Below are 15,867 nucleotides of genomic sequence, written 5' to 3' on the forward strand. Positions count from 1 at the left end.
TCTTTCAACAAGCAATTACTGGGAAGGTCTACGCCTGCATATGCAGTACTGGGAAAAAGGTTAAATAAACCAGGACACCACAATCGTGGCAAATGACTATCATGTCTTCCCAAGTGTTTTGACTCAAGACTTTTACCCTGTGGTCCCCCAGACAATGGCAGATAATCTAAATCCTTGATGCAGCATGTAATTACAAGTAGAAATATTACAAAGGAAAAAGAAATGAAAACTAGCATTAATGGTCACATGTTGGGGAAATATAAGTGAAGACAAAGATAACATCAATTTTAACTGCAATTCTCAATCCACACGTAATAGATCTTTAGGCACATGGAATCATTATCATCTTCAAACTAGCAGCCTACTCAGCTTTGAGCAAAATCTCCTGTTTAACTTCTGGTAAAATTCCTGCACTAGTCACAGAAGGCAGTAACTTTCTGCTCTGATTCTGTCTCTAAGATCTGGTAAACTGTTAATGGTAACAGATGGCTGGTAAATTCTTAATACAAAGAAAATCGAGGGAGTGCAGCAACAGAAATCTATGTCTGATCCACACTCCTGTTCTAGTCTCCAGATTCTACTTTATAATAGACAGGAGGTCTCTCTTCTGTCCAGTCATAGGTGTTAACCACTGACAAGTTACTTAACTGCTCTGGGTCCCCATTTCTTATGTGCAGCGTGAAAGAGGTAGACTAGAGATGATCATTGGCAAGGAAGCATGTGACCTTTCTGTTAGTTCAGGGTGATATCCCTAACGACTCTTCATTAGTGACAGTGTCCTTTGGGTTCCCCAACCCTGCTTTTCCAAAAAGTGGGAATGTGTAGGCTCTTAGAGGAGAATTAAAAGGTTCACTACTCAATATAATAATTATTCTATATATAAATAAATATCAATAAAAATAATTCCACAAGCCACACACATAAATCAATTTTATCTTGATTAATATATGATATTATCCATATAGGTGTACACATGTAATAATTTCAAGGAATAAGTATATATGTGAGAATCGTGGAAATGAAATGAATAATAGGAACCAAAATGTAAATACCCGTTTTGTCTTGGATCTTCTTAAAATTAAGAAATCACCTATTCTTTAAAGTATGCATTTTTTATAAATGGACATAAAGATACTATGTCTTTCTCATAAATATATTTTAATAGAAGAACTGACTAGACTCTATCTCAGTCAGACTGAAACTATTCCTGGGCAAAGTAGTTGGGGATGAGGCCTCTCTCTAAGGCTGATTTGTTACTTCTTGTAACACAGAGTTGGTCTGGAAGCCAATATAAATTTACCCTCCACTGAAAGAGTAAGATTACATAAAGCTGGTGGTTGGATCAACTGAGACTGTTCCTGTTGCAAACAATGACATTTCATCTCACTAACTTAGTAGTATTAACACTTTTTTATTATATCCCTACTTCTAGATTAATTAGAAAAAAAAACAAAACCTAAAAGTTGTGCCTCCTTTGTGCTAGCCACTTACCCTTTGACTAAGTTACATCATGTAATTATCCCTAAGCCCTCTGAGCAGGTTATTGATATCTTTGTTTTTAAATTGAGGAAACTGAGGCCCAGCGAAGCACCCAAAGTCGCAGAACCTGCAACCAGTAAGTGTGGAAGTCACTCCAGCTCTGCCCCTGCTCCTTCCCCTACCTCATAGCTCTTAAAATCCTATTTATTCTTAGCTCCAGAAATGTCCGTGAACATATTATGGGAGTATTTTCTTGTGATCTGAACTAGTAGCTCATAAAGAAGAAGCTGAGAAGTCAAATCACAGAGGCCTTAACCCAGGGTAAGACTCAACTCTGAATCTGAACTCAAATGTGACTACATGTGTGGGTGTGAGTGTGAGAGTGTGTGTCTGTCAGAGGGCCTGTGGGCTAGCTAGTAGGAGAGTTGATGGGAAAAGAAGTGATCATTATGTTCCATCAGTAAAAGACCAACATTCAGACAAAAAGGGAACAGCAAGTGTGGCTCCTTGGGAAAGTCCTGGATTGCTATAGCTCTTCATGACTGTGGAATGACTCACAATTCAGTTCTCTTTCAGTGTAAGCAGAATACTGGCCAGCTCTATCACCTTTTCCCTGAATCCTTGTTCAGAGTTAAAATAATACAGGAAGAAACATAAACAGGTCTTTTTCACTATTGGAATTGCCAAAACAACTTGTTCAGATAATGCCTCACTTTCTCCCAGCTATATCAGACATTCAGTATCAATATTTCAATTGTCACATACCTTTTCTTGCCCATCCTGTCTCTCAAATGTAGCATGTCCATCATATAAACAGGTTTTAAAAAAATGAAGGAAAGAAAGAAGAAATGGGTGGAGGAAAGGAAAGGGGGAGGCAAAAAAATAGTAAACACAACTTTATTCATAGTCCTCAAAATATAGTTGTAAGAGAACCTCAACTAATAAGAATATTCCATTAGCTGGAAAATTGGCAACATGATAATTTCAGAAGACAGAATTACATGACCATAAAATAACCTGATATATAAACAGTTTGAGAAAATATCTTCCACTTTTATATATGCATTGATGCAATGAAAAATACCATTCAAAATGATGTTGAGACAATCCAAGATATTGAATCATCTACTATAGATTAAGTTTTACTTATAAAAATAGAAAATTAGTAAATACATATTAGAAAAGTTTTTAAAGAAAAGTGAATAATAACTTTAATTACAAAAGATTTCTGGCTAATTGATGTTTAACTGGTATGCTGGCTTTTATACTATTAATACCAGTTACTATTTTAGTTATCCCTATCAAATTTCCATCACGAATAGATTTTAAGCAAGAGAGAGTTTTGTTCAACCAACTCAACAACCTGTTAAAAATGTTACAGAGGCAACTACTTTTATAATAAAATCTGAAATAATACAGTACATTTATAAGTGCTTTGAAGTTATAAAGCACAATAAATATATACACCACTATTGTTGCTAGCTAGTCACTAATTAAAGCAACTCATTGCCTTTTCTTTCCCCATTCCTCACACTGTTGATCCCACTGGTGAGTTTATTCTTAGAGGAAATTACCCATATCACTCCCAACAAGGGATTAATAAAAGCACAAATTCCTGAGTTGACCCCATGTTTGAGAATTCAGCATGCAGTTTTTCCTTCTGGCTTATTTTTCTGTAGCTGCTGTCAGTGGAGCTACATGAAAGGTGGGGCAGGAGACACCAATTCACTTTGTAAATTTTGTGGTAGCCAAATACAATAACATAAGCTACCACTAAATCTTGATTTTATACCAGATACATTTTTGAGTCAGTTGATGCTACCATGTGTGCTCTCTGTTCCCGGGCCGACCATGCACACTCTTGGTGAGTCCCAACTTCCCGAGAGGTAGAAAGTTCTTTAACAGATCAGTCAACCATCTGCCCATGACAGTCTCAAGGTTTGAAAAAAAGAAAATAAAAGAAAACTTACGATCCCAAAAGAATGGGGACCCTTAGCTACTCAGTGACAACCATGTACTTGCCTCACCCCTCCCTCCCAGAATGCTATACAAAAAAAAAAAAAAAAAAAAAAAAAAAAAAAAGGGCTTCCCTGGTGGCGCAGTGGTTGAGAGTCCGCCTGCCGATGCAGGGGACGCGGGTTCGTGCCCCGGTCCGGGAAGATCCCACATACCCGCGGAGCGGCTGGGCCCGTGAGCCATGGCTGCTGAGCCCGCGCATCCGGAGCCTGTGCTCCGCAACGGGAGAGGCCACAGCAGTGAGAGGCCCACGTACCGCAAAAAAAAAAAAAAAAAAAAAGCCACATTCCTAGCCATGGGGCATGGGTACTGGCGTCTCCATGATGGCAATACCAATCATCCTAGCCAGTAGCCTCTTTCCTTGCTTTGGTCCTGTACTTTGCTTGGTTATGTTTTTTTGGCTGGCTAGTTTGAGAAAGAAAAAATGATTTTTAAATCATTAAGTAGTGATGATTTAATGACTTGATTTAAAAAATTAATCTCGGAATAAGTTGGAGGAGAAATAATTTAGTAAGTTCCTCTACTCAATATAAAACTAAGGAAAGACATTATTTTACGCTTCTTAAAGAAGTAGTTGAATAAAATCAAAACAAAGAACCCAGAAAAACAAAAATAAAAACACTTGGTATTTAACATCCAAGGGATTTTCCTCATGTGGTAACTATTTAGAAGCAGATCCTATTTATCACTAAGTTTGCCCCTACTGATCTTTTTCCCATAACCATTAAGAAATGGTTATGATTCATTTTAGGAACACACCAAGTACTACAGGAAAATAGATTATAGTTTTATCCAAACCAGCAGTGAGAATAATTTATGAATCCAAAAAGTCATAGACAAGCCGAGTCAGTTTAGGAAAGTGGGTCATTTTCATGCAAATGAGCCCTAGCTTTCTTGATTGCCATCTTAGTCTCCTTTTAAATGTTGAAGTTTTTAGGGTGGGAGGGGGGAAAATGAATTATTGCGGTAAACCAATATTTCTGCTTGTTGACTGTGGAATATTTAAAGCATAGCTTAATATGCAACATGTGAAAGGAAGGGTCAAGAGAATAGAGCTTAATTTGTATCCATATGATCCAATCAAATGGGAAATGCTACGATTTATAGAAAGGAAGAGATCATTAGAATGTGCTGCTCCAGGTCTCCAGATTTTTCAAATTTATTATGAAAATTGTCCTTTCCACAATCATCAAAATAGATTGTTTGGTCACAGCCATTCCTGCAAGCCAAAGCAATTTGAAATTCAGGGCCAGTATCAACTTCCTTGCCTCTACCCTTTCTACCCCCCACCCCCTTAACAACCAGTCAATTAGATAATAAATAAAGACTAAATTAACAAAGAATAATTAAAAATTAATAAGTTTAAAGAAAAATTACTTTAGAAAAGCATCAATTGTTTCAGGTTTAATACAGTCACTATGGGAGAGTAATATAAAAATAGTCAGGAGATGTATTTCCAGTCTGTCTTAGTCCATTTGGACTGTTATAACAAAATAGCAGAGCCTAGTAGCTTATAGATAACAGTTCTGGAGGCTAGAAGTTCAAGATGAAGGCACTGGCAGATTTCATGTCTAGTGAGGGCCTGCTTTGTGGTTAATAGATGGAAACTTCTTGTTGGGTCCTCACATGGTGGAACAAGCTAGGGATCTCTCTGGAGCCTCTTTTACAAGGGCACTAATCCCAATCATGAGGCCTCCACCCACATGACCTAATAACTCTATCTCCTAATACCATTACAACAGGCATTAGGATTTCAAGATATGAATTTGGAGGGGGACACATTCAGACCATAGCACCATCCACTAATTAGGTATCATTTAAATGAATAAGTAATCAAATGATAGATTCCACCATCCTTATTGTATTGCTAATTAGCAACAGTGCTTTGAGGGGTCAATAGACCTACCCAATTAGATTTAGTATTTCCATGTGTATAGGTTACATATTCTCTTAAAATTTTCTGTCAGGTCTCCAGGTAGAGGTTAAAGCCTTATATTCTTTTGTAATAATTGCTCTACAATCCCTGGCATCTATAGTAAATATTAATGTTTTCCAGCCTGTAAAAATGATAAGAGAACATATTATTGCTTTTGTAGTTATATAACTTGATAAGTTTTGATACAAAAAAAGAAAATTTGAAAATACAGGAGTCTAGCTTTGCAAAGAAACTGATATAATTATCAGTTTGAAGGAAAAGTCTTTATCTATGAAAATCAGACTGAACTACTGAACTAGCTAGCAATACTAAGCACTATCCAAGCAGTGCTTCAAAAGATTGAAAAAAATAAAATACACCTTTGAGTAGCATTTCAAATGGAGAAGTAGGTAGGTGTAAGATTATTTTGGACCCTCAGAGGAAAGTAGCATATTGTCCTGCTTTTCCTTGTGTCACTTAAAACACTATACAAAACTCAAATATTAAGTTAAAAGTGAATTAAGAAGACAAATTCATTCCCAAATCACTTCTTAAAGCTTGGAAAGAAAAAGAATGCTAAAGTAGAAGAAAATAATTATAAGTGGAATCCCCTGTACATTCTAATTTGCAAGATGAAACTTCAGTTTTACTACAAAGTGCTGCATTATGGTTCTGAAGACACCTCACCAGCCCTAATCCATAACTGTCCTCAGTGCTTCCCCAGCCTTCATTGGATACCACATTCCCAGCTTCTTCTTTGCACGGCGTCCAACCTGTACTCCCACAAACTCAGTGCTAGATTTCCCAATAGAAAGTCTAAGGGATTCGCAAAGCAGAGGTAAAGAAAAGCAGTCTTTGAAAAAAAATTGCTGTTTTATATTACAAAACAATTTTTGAAGGAAAAATGCTATTCAATATTACCGAAGTGGCAGTGAAGTAGTCACAATGAGAAAAATGAGAACTTTGTTGAACTTTCTCACCCCTGTTTTACAGTTTAATATTGTTTTACTTTGCAACACATAAAGGAAAGGAATGACAGCATCGTTCAGCACAGGAAGCCTCCACAACCTCGATCCCGCCCGACTGTGCAGTCATAACCACCTACTGCCCACCCTCCTCCACACCTCCCTGGTCCTAAGCCTGGTTTGAGAAGCACCAGTAATGCCATCCAAACACGAGGAACTGCTCTCCATCCTGCGTGCCTTGGAAAAATCTCCAGCTATTCCAGTTTCAACCTGGACAGGAGCCAGATCTGTAAGCAAATGCTCGAAGTCCCAGTCACCCCTTCTGCCTTGTGTTTCTTTCATTTCCTGTGAGGGATAACTGGTCCAGAAGCTCAGCTTTTCCTCCCAGGACGAATCATGTAAAACCTTACAGGACTGAAAAAAAATAAGGAAAAGAAAGAAAAAAAGGAAAAGAAAATTCCAGAGTCCCCATAATGAAAGAACATGAGAGGAATGAGAGAGAACATACTAGAGGTTACCAGACGCCCCCGTTCTTTCTAGTGCTGGGTAGCTTTAACCCACACCCGCGTCAATTGTCTTTACTTTAGGAAGCTGTCTCTCTATAAATAAACTGACCAATGTATCTTTAAAACACAAACGGCTTGGACTGTAAAAATAAACTTTGCAAAATAAATACCAAATAACATCTGGAGGCAAAGCTTTGGAGGGGATTGGGTGAGAGAGAGTGCTAACTTTTCTTAGTTCTATTACTAAAGTATGGGCTTCATTTTTTTTCATTTAGGACATGCTTTCCATTATTAACCAAACACAAACCAAAAATGTACTAATTTTACTTTAAAATCCCAAATAATGTAATACTGTCTGTAATTATGTCTTTGAGCTAATCTCAGCGATATTTTTTTTTTTTTTTTTTTTTGCGGTACGCGGGCCTCTCACTGTTGTGGCCTCTCCCGTTGCGGAGCACAGGCTCCGGACGCACAGGCCCAGCGGCCATGGCTCACGCGCTTAGTCGCTCCGCGGCATGTGGGATCCTCCCGTACCGGGGCACGAACCCGCTTCCCCTGCATCGGCAGGCGGACTCTCAACCACTGCGCCACCAGGGAAGCCCTTAGCGATATTTTAACTCTCTTGTTTTCTACTATTTGAAACTAAGTATTCAGTTACTAAACCACTTCATTTAGATATGAAAATGGTTTGTATTTAGCTCTAATTATTATTGGTGCTGGTAGACAAGAAAAATACCCCCTTTTGCCTTGGGAAACTAAAATCTCCAATGTAATGTACTAGGAAGATGCAACATTTCCATCCTAAAAGAATACAATAGTTATTATTATATTAAATTATTTCTCCTTGCAATGACAAGCAAAAAGACCATGTTCCGCCTGCTTCTCGTATGCATCCAACTTGTGGGTAGTGATCCCATTCAGTTAATATTTATAGGGCTTCCCCGGTGGCGCAGTGGTTGAGAGTCCGCCTGCCGATGCAGGGGACACGGGTTCGTGCCCCGGTCCGGGAAGATCTCACATGCCGCGGAGCGGCTGGGCCCGTGAGCCATGGCTGCTGAGCCTGTGCGTCCGGAGCCTGTGCTCCGCAACAGGAGAGGCCAGAACAGTGAGAGGCCCACGTACCAAAAAAAAAATTTATAAAGACAGCAACTGGTCAGACACTCTTCATATGCAAGATAATTACAAGGAATGCTTGAGTCTCTCCTATTGAATTTAAGGATTATTCTGTGGATACTTGCCCCAGAGTCACTTTGCTTATTTTGTGTAAAGCTCTCATAACATTTTTGTAGGTGACATAGGCATTGTATGTCCAATGCCAAAGAAAAAAGACATTAGAAACCTCTGTATTTTGTAAGTAAATTGTAAGACCTCCAAAAAATATATCTTCATGCCTAATTTATAGTGAATAATAATAATAAGCTTAATTATTCCAAACTTATATACCCTCAGTTATTTCTTCTTCCTAGTTCATAAATCTTGATTTTTTAAAAATAATGAAACAAACCTGTTCATTACTAATGGGATAATAACTATTTCTCATTAGTCAAATCAATATGTAAGTATGTTTAATCTCACATAAGTGTTTTTTAAAAGTGCACTCGTGGGCTTCCCTGGTGGCGCAGTGGTTGAGAGTCCTCCTGCCGATGCAGGGGACACGGGTTCGAGCCCTGGTCCGGGAAGATCCCACATGCCGCGGAGCAACTAAGCCCGTGAGCCATGGCCGCTAGGCCTGCGTGTCCGGAGCCTGTGCTCCGCAACGGGAGAGGCCACAACAGTGAGAGGCCCGCATACCGCAAAAAAAATAAGAAAATAAAAGTGCACTCGTTTCTCTTTCCATAGGGACTAGAGTTTGGCAGAGGATGTTGCCGAGATATGGCCTGAGATATCATCTCATCTGCTAACAGTCTGCTCCTGATGACACATATTCTATTTTTCACATATGGCCTAAACTATACCAGCAAAATGGGGAACTCAGTTTTCCTATCTTAAAAAAAAAAGACACCATTTGACTGCATCACGAAACACTCCAAATGAAACTCAGAAGAAACAGCCAAGATGAATTAACTATTCATGGTTTCGCTGGAGAACACTGGGCGATAAGTCATCAGATATTTCATTACTTTTTTTTTCTTTCTCTTTCTGATTAACCAAAATGCCAGTTTTAGGCAGGCTGCATAAAGGATGTTTTCAATTCCAGTCTCTTCTATCAGGAACTGTAAGCGTAGGCAGTAGGTAAAATTTACCCAGGCTACAAGTTGTAATAAATTTAAAAGACTCTTCCTCAGCTTTGATGATTAACCATTTCCTCTCTTTCAACAAACAAAACTTCAGCAAACAAAAATAAAACGGTATTCATATTGCAAGTTTCAAAAAGAGCATTTGCTTTTCATTCTACAAGTTTTTAAATGTCACGAAGTAAAACATATTTAAGCAAAAACAAATATCCCATAGCTCCACAGAAGGGAAGAGAGAGTGCAAACATGGGGGGCAGAGTGCTGGCCATTTTTCCATCTCTCTACCTCCACTGCCCCTTGACTGCCCTCTTCAGTGACTCCTGGCTCCTGTTTCCTCTCCCGATCAATAGATGCCCATTTGTCGGCATCAAGAAACAATCCAAACGTGCTTCAGAAGAAAAAGCCAAGACAAATAGTTGGATGGAACCATTGGCGAACACTAGGAAGTAAGTCTGGGGTTACCTTGTTGAGTGAAAATTAATGGAAAGGGCACAGTCTTTGGAGAGTGGAAGAGTTGCCGTTAAATCCCTCCATCGCAGACTAACTGTGCAATTCTGGAAAAATAATAATAATAATTTAACTTCTTTCATTCTCATTATCCTCTTGTATAAAATGAATATATTATTCCAGACTATACAGAGTTGTTGTGAGGATTAAAGGAAACAAAGTATATGGCTTGCAAAATAAATTAATTAATTTAAATAAAGTTTTGAAAAAGTAGATGACTTGCCAGGCACATAGTGGGCACTCAGTAAGTTGCTGCTGTTATCGTAAGATCTTATATGTGCTCTGTTTAAAATGTTTAGAATTTCCAAATCACTCGAAACGGAAGTTCTTATATATACAGGCATGTCCTATTGCACTTTGCTTCACTGCACTTCACAGATATTGCGTTTTTGACAAACAAGGTTTGTGACAACCCTACTTTGTCCGATGATGGTTAGCATTTGTAGCTTTTGTGTTCTCTGGCAAGAGCTTTGGTGGGTGTGTGGGCAGGGAACAGGTGACAAACGGCCTTATAAGCTATGTGAGAGACTTAGGACTTTATCTTGAAAAGAGTGATGAGTCTGGGAAGGGTTGTAAGAAGGGCAATGGAATGATTCTATTTGGCTTACAGAGATGCCTTTGGTGACAAAGAAAGGATGAACTTTTTAAAAGAATGAACAGAAGAAGACTCAGATGAGCAGCAGTTTTAAGTATGGGGTATAAAATTATATTACTGAACTCAAAAACAAATAGAGACTGAATTAATGAAGAGAGAAAGGTGAAGGAGAGTAGGGAATAGATATCAAACATCATTTGAAAGTAGGAGCTACAAAATGCGGTGACCAGTAGGAGGAAGCTGGTTAGTGAAGTGAATCCCGCGTTTCTCTTGGTGTGTCTGAGGATAGAGGTGTCACTACCCAGAGAACTGACCACAGGTAAAAGTGGATTGCTTCTTTGCTTTGTTGATTTTGAGATGTGTGAGGCATTCAATGGGGATGAACTCAAGGGAGTCTGAAATACAGGTCTGTCTCTATTAAAATGTAGAAAATGTAGAAAATCGAATTAGGAGTAATTATCGAATAAATAAACCAGAGGGCATGAGTGAGTGGTTCTGAGCAGAATACATTAAAAGAAAAGAAAAAAGATTGAACGCACTCAGCAATAGTTAAAGAGTGAGTAGAGAAAAGGGACGCTATGAAGGGAACTGTGAAAGTCAGTCTGTGAGGTAAATAAAGAACAAAGAAAGTGACAACACAGAAACATTAGGGGTGGGAATCAAAAGAAGCTGTGATAATATCAAACGCTACAACAAAATCAGTTACTCTAAAGACCCCATGTGGCCAGGGTTTGCAAATCTGGTAATCTTTCAAATTGTATCAAACGCTACAACAAAATCAGTTACTCTAAAGGCCCCATGTTGCCAGGGTTTGCAAATCTGGTAATCTTTCAACTTGTTTCCTCAAAAGTTGCGTGGACAGAACTCAGATTCCAATGTGTTGAGAACAGAATGGGAAGTAGGGAACTGCAGACGTGGAAGCAAAGCAGTGGGGAAACTCTCCTCTTGGTGGATGAGAAAGGGAACTCAGAGCAGGGCCCACAGAGTCCAATTATCTTTTACTTGGCTCTGCTTTCAAAGAAAGAAATCGGACTAGAGCATGTTCACCTACTAAAGCAAAGGAGAAAAAGGATTTTCCTGGCTTAACAGACAAGGAGTACAATTATGCTAACCTGTAATAAAAATAAAAGTGCAACCAAAGATATTGTAATAGGCATGGAGGACAAATAGCAATTTAAACAGTATTTCCATTTTAACATCCTTCTCCCAACACATCTTCCAACTCTCTCTCAAATCCCCATATCACTTTGTAATTCTCAGCAAGACCGTTTTTTTTTTTTTGTCTTCTCCTTTGTTTTTGTCTCCTTTTCCACAAAAATGCATTCGGTAATGCTATTTCACCTCAACTGATTTTTTTATCCAAAATCAATCTATATCACTGCCCTCCTTAACACCCAGGTCAAGTTTCTCAACTTTTAGACAATATTGCCTACTCAACTTTTTGCCCAATACTTGTATATACTATATTAATTTCTATTTTTTGTATGTTACTTTGTAAATGATTTACAAGTAAAATAAAAAAAGGATGAGTCCTTTTAAAAATATAAAAGACTGCAAAACTTAAAGTATAATAATAAAGTATAAAATATAAAGTATAATATATTATTAGTATCACTTTAAGGATGCCATATCTCCTCCTCCATCAAATTGTAAGTCAGTGTTTGTATCATCAGTACAAGTCATTGACAAGACGGAAAGCTATTCAAGTCAACTTATCACTACCTAGTAGAAAATTTTACTAAGGAAAGTTTAAACCTACTAGGTATAATATATAGTCTATGAAGCATAAATTTTTGGCTCCATATTTGCTTTCCTTTTTACAAATACATGCAGCAGCAGTCCAATGTATGCAATCCTGTTTAATGAAACCAGTTATATTTTGTTGCAGTTTGTAACTCTGTCTTTCACATATTGGCACAGTTTCATCTATTCAATTAAAAATTAGCTGTTTTACTCATGTGTTTGGTTGCTGATAGGAAGCATCTTGTGCTCAGCATATTCATAAAAAAATCGGGCTAAATTGTCTCCATTAACTTATTTGATGTCTAGAAACAGAAACCTAATGTAATACTTATTGTATAGATCCAATGGTAAATATAGAATTCTAGTTTTCTGCCCGATAGAAACTCAGATAGCCAGTAAAAATCACATATCTTCACAGTTCCTCCTAAATAAAAAAGAGAAAAACTTGCTTTCAAGTCAGATTTTAAGAATTTTCTTAAATCTGTTGTACATTCTTTTTAAAAACAACATCAATTATGTTTTATCACCTCCTCAAAACAGCTCGTTTTTTAAAATTACTTTATTTTCAAAACATATTTTCTTTTGCCTAAATAACAGGACCTGCCCTGAGGAACAAATGTAGATTCTGAAGACTACACCAAAGTCATGCATTTATATCTAACAAAATTATAAACTAATATTAAGCTATTGATGCAGAAGACCAGACATTACTTTCAGGGGAGACTGTACAGGCCATCGCGGAATTACCACAGCTCTCAGACATCAGGCTCTGCCTTACAAATCACACTTTTCCTTTCCTGTCATGTTTATGGTGTAGGAGATTTTGGGGGTTTTTGTTTTGTTTTGTTTTTAGAGTTTATAAAGTAATAAATTAGGGAAATTTCAAACACTATCTTGAATTTCAACAGAGTTTCTCTGGGTATTTTCATGAATAAATTTACAGAAGTGGCTACAATTAGATGGATCCATATCTAGCTGAGCAACGTTATAGAAGGAGTATTGGTAAAATTCTCTGTGTCAACCTGCAGTTTCTATGATGGTGCACCAAAGTCTTTGTCCTTCATCGTTTACTGTTATTTCATCTCAACAGGTTGGATGAAGCTAAAGAAATTTGAAAAAAATATATAAGAGAATGCTGAGAGAAATAACTGATGCTTTGGATGAGACAATAAGAATTGTAAAACAGCCAAATAAACTGCTATGTCAGTCTGGCACCAAAATGATAAAATCAAGAAGAAAAGAAAGCATAGACCTACATTAAAGTACAACAAACTAAAAAGGAGCAAGGGAATTAATAGCCGTTGGCATGGAAAAAGTCAACCCATAGAGGTTCTAGTGGACCAAGCTTCACAGGGCTAAGAGTTTGATATGGTATATAAAGGAGCTAATGAAGGATGGTTCTGTGGACCAGCCATCCCTCAGGGCTGCTGCTATTTCCACCTCAAGGTCAGGTCCTGGGGATTAGCTAATCTGAGTGTCTGCACACCTGGACTAGAATGTCTTCAGATACCCACAATAAAATCCCCTTATCAGTTAGCTTAGAATCTTGAAAAGTGACATTTCATTCATGTTCTCAAGCCACTGCCTGTTCAAGTTCACCCTTGAGCTCTATGGGGAAATGGGAGGTCAGCGAATCCCAGAACATAGGTGGGATTTTCTCAGGAGGGGAGAGGATTCAGGTTTGCCTGATTAAATACCAACTCTCTCTCTCTCCAGGCCACCCCTGTCTTTGAGAAAATTAGATTTCAGCTAAAGCAAAGAAATGGAGAGCTCAATTTATGAAGAATTTGGTAACATGTTGGATTCTAAGTATGGGGTTGGGAGAGATGAAAGGGAGGAGTAGATAATTCAGACTTGAAGCAACATAGATGATATAGAGCAAGGATCCAGTTTGGGGGTGGTGACCAAGGATAAGAGGGATGTGCATGAAGGAGGAACAGCCAGAAGAATGAGATTTTCTGTCACTGTTTTTAAGCCTTAACTTCTCCTTAAAACTCAGGACCTCTAGCATAATCAAGCTTCACACTTACAAGCAGTTACCATTTTCTGATGTCCTACTCACTTCCCGCATGCTTATCAAAGGCTTGAGCATATCAGTCCTAAGGTCAGGTTTCTGCCCCTATTTCTACTGCATCTTGGATGACTGCCACTTCTGTGCAGACAGCATACCCAGCACTCCAACCTCACTGTCTATATATCTCTATAGGGACACCCTGGACCACACAACATCCAGAATTCTTCCAGCTCTGAATTTATAATTTCTGGATCTCCACAATCTATGGTGATCTCATCTTTTTCTTTTCTGCTCCCTCAACCTGTTGGTCTACAAAAAATACTCCTTTTTTTTTTTTTTTTTTTTTTTTTTTTGCGGTACGCGGGCCTCTCACTGTTGTGGCCTCTCCCGCTGCGGAGCACAGGCTCCGGACGCGCAGGCTCAGCGGCAATGGTTCACGGGCACAGCCGCTCCGTGGCATGTGGGATCTTCCCGGACCGGGGCACGAACCCATGTCCCCTGCATCGGCAGGTGGACTCTCAACCACTGCGCCACCAGGGAAGCCCTGCAAAAAGTATTCTTGAATCTCCTTAAGGACTCTAATCCTTTGTCCTTCAATTTATCTTAATCTTTCATCCTCCTCATGGCTTCATTAAATTATTCAGCTGAGCTTCATTTCCCTCATTTGTAAATGAGAGTAGTAATACTTATATCGCATATTTGATGTGAAGATTAGATATAAATTATGTAAAACACATAACATTGCTCCTTGCTAAATGTAGGCATTCAATGATCATTATCAACTTCGATCCATCTAAACTTCATAATTTATTACTTAAAAAACCCTCTTGCCAAAACCATCAGTGTCCTTGCCCTTTATCCTTCTTCTGCACCAAATTAGCTCTAGCCCGGGATCAACCAGTCACTCCTTTTCTAATCTCATATCTGGCTGCCAAGCACTACTAAAAACAAATGCCACAACCGCATGGATTTATGTCACTACAAATTCATGGTCTCCCACATCAGTAAAACCTCTACCCCTAGTCCACTTCCTCTCTCATTCTCCACAACAATATTTTCAAACCTTCACCACTCTGATTTTTTCCATTACTCTGAGTAAATGAACTCTCCTTTAGAGGGAAAAATAGAGACCATAATACAAGACCATTCTCCACTCCATGTGTCTCCCCCAAAGACAATCAAATGTAAATATAGTTAGAGCCACCCTTACTCCTTTTCTTTATATTTTTAGCTAAGTGGTTGTCCTTCTGCATTTCAAATGTTAATCCTCCCATCTGTTCTTTGAAGTACATCTTTCCATTTCTTTGGGAACCTTACTTAAATCAAGTGTTTTTCCCCTCTTCTGTACCTTTAACTTCTCTTTTTCTTCCAGCATTCCCCATCTTGTCTCTTTATCTCCTTCTAGTGATCACCTTACTTTTCTGTTTCCTCTTAGAACCATGTTTCTCCAAAGAGCAATTAGTGCTTACCTCCACTTCCCCATTTCCTAGGACTGTCCGAACCACTGTTTCGATGCTTCTTTCCCTCCACTAAATCCAATCTTACAAATGTCTCTCTAGGTGCTAAAAACAGTAGACATATCAGTCCTTACCTTACAGGACCTCTCTACTACTATTGATGGTATTTATCATTTTTCTTCTTGAAACTCTTTCCGCATATGATTGTTATATCACCTACTCTTGATTTTCCTCCTTTATCTCGCATAGAGAAAAATCTCATTCATTGACAAGATTTTAACTACCATTTAACATTAATACTCCAACATCTAAATCTCCAACCCTGGTCCACTACAGATCCATGTAGCTAATGCATAATTCAAGAAAAACAACCAAACAAGCAAACAAACCAAAGGTCTTGACTTGGAGAAGTTTTATTGGAAAGATATTTGTCTAA

This window comes from Kogia breviceps, chromosome 13 (assembly GCF_026419965.1).
Source record: "Kogia breviceps isolate mKogBre1 chromosome 13, mKogBre1 haplotype 1, whole genome shotgun sequence".
Classification (NCBI taxonomy): Eukaryota; Metazoa; Chordata; class Mammalia; order Artiodactyla; family Physeteridae; genus Kogia; species Kogia breviceps.